At 49.1% G+C, this 4,988-nt stretch overlaps 1 pseudogene; it reads right to left on the reverse strand.

The window, feature by feature from the left end:
• Positions 1-3,063: 3,063 nt before the first annotated feature.
• Positions 3,064-4,574, reverse strand: LOC132500812 (serine hydroxymethyltransferase, mitochondrial-like; annotated as a pseudogene).
• Between the last annotated feature and the right edge of the window lie 414 nt (positions 4,575-4,988).

Raw genomic sequence — 4,988 nt, forward strand, 5'->3', positions numbered from 1 at the left:
AGTGGAAGCGTGGACTCTTAACCACTGGACCACCAGGGAAGTCCTTGGCTCTATTTTAAGTCTGCTTAGCCGAAAAAACAAAAAGCCCCAAACCAGAAACTACTCACCAGTCAATATTCGTCTCAAATGCCACCACCTCCTCGAAGCCTTCCCTGACTGACTCTTCTGGGCTACAACAGCATCTTTTACAGCACATAGCATATTGTAGTACAACAGTTTTTTTTAAATAAATTTATTTTATTTATTTATTTTTGGCTGCGTTGGCTCTTTGTTGCTGCACGTCGGCTTTCTATAGTTGTGGCAAGCGGGGGCTTCTCTTCGTTGCGGTGCATGGGCTTCTCATTGCAGTGGCTTCTCTTGTTGCAGAGCATGGGCTCTAGGTGCGCGGGCTTCAGTAGTTGTGGCACACTGGCTTAGTTGCTCTGCGGCATGTGGGATCTTCCCGGACCAGGGCTTGAACCCGTGTCCCCTGTGCTGGCAGGTGGATTCTTAACCACTGCACCACCAGGGAAGCCCTGTATAACTTATTTTTAACTACAGCCTCCCACCCACTAAACTAAGCTTCCTGAGAGCAGGGATGACTTCTTGTCTGGGTCACTGACACAGCTGCATTTTAGATTATATGTCTGCTATAAGAAATGCATTCTTTAATTTTTTTTTCTTTTAGAATTAACTGCAGATATGCATCCTGAGAACATGGAAATACCTCTCAAACTACTGTGACCATCCTGACGCCAAGGTGAGGCTGTCCCCCCACAGTCCACAAATGCTCGGTCCAGCGTAATTCCAAGTGACAAAAGGGAAAAGAGGCTGCCACCACCCACATAAACAACGCTCCACTGCAATGGGACTAAAAATTGTTGGGAGATTTATCCTGATATGTGTGCTTTTCTTCAAATAGCATTGTGTGTTGCTTGCTGATTTTAAGGCCTGACTTAATCAATACTATGACTCCAAACCATATTTTTAGCTCCTGTAAGAATCCAGTGCTTCTGAATATTAGCTTTACTTAGTGACATCAGTTTGTTTTAACATCCCTGTCAGGGATTCTACTGTGAGAGGAGATGTAAATTAGGCTTTATATTACTTATTCTGAGTAGCTCAGGAGCAGAATTTTCATGAAATGATCTTTGAAAATCCAGAAGACCCTGTATACCATGGTTGCATAATCCAGTTTCTGCCTCACTAGCCCATCTGACATCTTATGGGGGGAAAAAAATGAGTATTTTAGGCAGGAGACAAACTCAAGGGAAAGAAGGGGTTTGGGGGTGAAAATGGGGGGCAGATGAGAACTCCAGTTTTGGTGAAATGGATGCTCACTCGGTGTACCAAGATTCTCAATCCGCCAGCTTCTTCTACTTTTCCGCTCCATTTGACTCCCGCACCTGCAAGGTCAGCTGCTCCAAGAAGCAATTTATAAACCTGCAGTTCATATAGTGGTTGCCGTTCCAGGACTGACATGAAATTAAATCAGTCTTGAGTGCTGCAAGATACAAAAGCTACCTTCCGAGTTTACTGAGCCCTCCATGACTCCTCATAAATCTTGGAAAGGTAGCATTCCACCAGTAACTGCCCAGTTTCTCAGCTCCCAAAAGGACCTTGAAATGGAAACAACGATGTTTTCTTTGAGGCCATATTTCATACCACAGAGAGAAAGATGTACATGGAAGCCACATTCTTATAAGTACCCTTTTCCAACTCTGAGGCAAGCACTGGGTAAGACAGTGTTAAATGAACCCTTAACTTACTACTCCACGTTCCAAATTATTGGGGCCACAAGGTATGAAGACACCCACGAAAAGCTGACTGACTGTACCACAAAGGTTCTTTATTGTTTTTCAAGAGCAGAAGGTAAGATTTTAAAAATTCGATGAGCCTATTAACATGTCTTTGCTACAAATGTGTCACCTCTCTATTTCCAGGAACTCTGAAGCTTATTGCTGGAGGCTCATCCATGTGACTGAAAAGGAGTCTGAAGCAGACGCTGTCACGTGGTCATGCTGAATTCTACCCGAAGGTAACACACATTTCTTGAATGTTTTAAAACTTAGTCTCAAAGCATGAGTCAAATTTGCCTTAAAATTTTGTGATGCAGAGTCCATTGCAAAGTGTTTTTTAGGCATTAACACAACTTTCCCCAAGCCCCTCTGAACAAAGTATTATTATGATCCCCTGTGATGGTTAATTTTATGTGTCAACCAGCTTGACCGTGGTACCCGTGACACCCAGTTTTTGGCCAAACACCAGTCTAGATGCTGCTGCGAAGGTATGTTTTAGATGAGATTAACATTTATATCCAAAGACTTTGAGTAACACAGTTTACCTTCTACAATGTGAGTGAGCTCTTCTAATCAGCTGAAGGCCTTAAGAAAACACAAATGAATTCCCTTGAGGAAGAGGGAATTCTGCCTTCAGACTGCTTTTAGATTCAAGCTGCAGCATCAGCCCTTGCCTGGATCTCCAGCCCCCAGGGCTGCCCTGCAGACGTCACACTCACCAGCCCCCAAACCAAATGCACCAATTCCTTAAAATAGATCTCCATATAAATAAGTGGGTAGATATTATATGTGTATGTGTATCTATTACATTATATGTATGTGTGTATATATGTATGTATGTATCTATCTAGATCTACAAATATATTATATACATATATATGTATGTATATATGTATATACATTTTTTGTTTTTTAGTTTTTTTTGCAGGTTAGCATTTTATTAGATAAAAATGAAAGAAGGGTGCCTACCCACTCCTTCCTCTGGCTCACAAGGGGAACTCCCCCCTCCCCAAGAGAGGGCAGGGAGTCTATAACACTGAGACAGTGAGAGAGATTAGGGCAGAAAGCCCCAAGCCTCTTCCTTCTAAGTCTTGTGGCAAGAAGCAACCTTCTCAGCTACAAATTCTGGGAAGGGGAACTACACCTGCCTTTGCCCCTAAGTGGGCGGCCTTCCCCTCCTCCAGCAAAAAATTGGAAGGTAGGCAGTTACCCCCAACACCCAACTTGTCCAGGTAGGGGGAAGAGGAATAAACGTCAGTATGCGGGCTTCATTTCTTAGGTGCCTTCAGTGCTCATCAAAACAAGGCATGGGGAAGGCCCTGGCAAACTGCCCCACCCGTTGCCTGAGGTCAGCCAGCCAATGACTTGTTTCTGGGCCTTTGAGCAGCAAGGATTTGAAATCTTGGAGTTTGGTGGTCTTGCTCTTAACCTCCAAGCCGATGTTGACACCTTCGTCTGTAAAGCCCACAACTTTCTGGAAGTCCTCTTCACAGAACTAGTGAGAAGTCAAGGCTGGGGCCCCCAGCTGCAGGCCCCCAGGTGTGATGGCTCTTCGATCTCCAGGACAGGTGTTCTTGTTGGCCGTGATGGATACGAGTTCCAACACCCGTTCAGCTCGAGCTCCATCCAGGCCCTTGGGCCGCAGGGCTACCAGCACTAGGTGGTTGTCAGTGCCACCGGACACCAGCGAGTAGCCTCACTCTAGAAGGGCATCAGCCATGGCCCAAGCATTCTTCAGAACCTGCAGGGAGTACCCCCGGAACGGGTGCAGGCCTGCTTTAGGGCCACAGACACTGCAGCAATGGCATGGTCCTGGGGGCCCCCCTGCAGGGATGGGAACACAGCAAAGTTGATTCGGTCCTCAAATGTGTAAGGATATCCCGGCCAGTCTTGGGGTCCACAGCCCGCACCCCCTTCCGGCAGAAGAGGAGTCCTGACCTGGCCCCTCGAAGGGTCTTGTGAGTGGTGGTGGTGACAGCGTCCACATGCTTGAAAGGTGAGGGCATCACCTTGGCAGCCACCAGGCCACTGATGTGGGCCGTGTCCGCCAGCAGGTGTGCCTTGGCCTCGTCACACAGCTCTCTCGTGCGGGCGTAGTCGATGAGGTGAGCATAGGCACCGGTACCAGCCATGATGAGTCAAGGTCAGAAGAGCCGAGCAGTGAGTGCCAGCTGGTCATAGTCAGTGAGGCCGGTTTTGGGATTCAGCTTATAGGGCATAGACTTGAAGAAGATGGATGTAGCTGAGATCCACCTGACATCAGACATGTAGCCATGGGTGAGATGGCCCCCATCGGGCAGGTCTGCCCCATGATTTGGTCATGAGGCTGCACAAGGGTTGTGTAGGCAGCCAGGTTGGCTGGGGACCCCGAGTAGGGCTGGACACTGACTCCCCACCGAGCAGGATCCAGGTCAGAGGCCGCCAAGGCCCGGCGCTGACACAGCAGCTCGATTTCATCCACTGCCTCTGCTCCTCCATAGTACCTCTTGCCAGGATAAGCCTCCGAGTACTTGCTGTTCAAGACAGGACCCCAGGGCCTCCAGCGCAGCTCGGCTGCAGAAGTTCTCTGGAGCAGTGAGCTTCCAGGCCACGACACTGCCTGTCCTTCTCTCTCTGTAGCAGCTCCCATATCTCAGGGTCACTGTCCGATAGACTCTCCTGGCCTGACCAGCCCTTGGTTGCTTCTCCAGGCTGGGTCTGGGCCGCCTCGCTGTGCTGGCACCGTATGGCCATCCTGACCAGGTGACCACATCTCTGCAGAGGCGGAGTCGCCCAGAGCAAAGAGAAGGGCAACATCACAACCCGAGATGAAGGTCGCAGGAGGTCCGGGTGCCAACTCCGGCCGGGGAACACAAGGGGTTGGAAGAAGACTGGCCGGAGAGCGCATGTGCGCAAACAGCTGCCGGGCAACCACTGACTTGGGGCGGGGTCTACGCATGCGTAAGGTGGACGCTTTATGGTCTTTTGGGGATTGGAGTTTTTTTTCCCCCCTCTTCTTCGGTTCCATTTCCCGTCTGTAGCCCCAGGGTCAGAAGCTTTTGCCCCCGACTCAGTTTCCCGCTGGAGCCAGTGGGCAATCCTCTGGAGAACACTGCTCTCTTCCAGTTTTACCTTGACCCAGGACTCAAGGCGAAGGAAGGCGGAAGACGAGGTGTCGTTCTGTGCCTCAGCTAGTCTGTACCTCCTCCCTCGCCCCAGTCAGGGGTATAT

This window comes from Mesoplodon densirostris, chromosome 13, assembly GCF_025265405.1.
Source record: "Mesoplodon densirostris isolate mMesDen1 chromosome 13, mMesDen1 primary haplotype, whole genome shotgun sequence".
Classification (NCBI taxonomy): domain Eukaryota; kingdom Metazoa; phylum Chordata; class Mammalia; order Artiodactyla; family Ziphiidae; genus Mesoplodon; species Mesoplodon densirostris.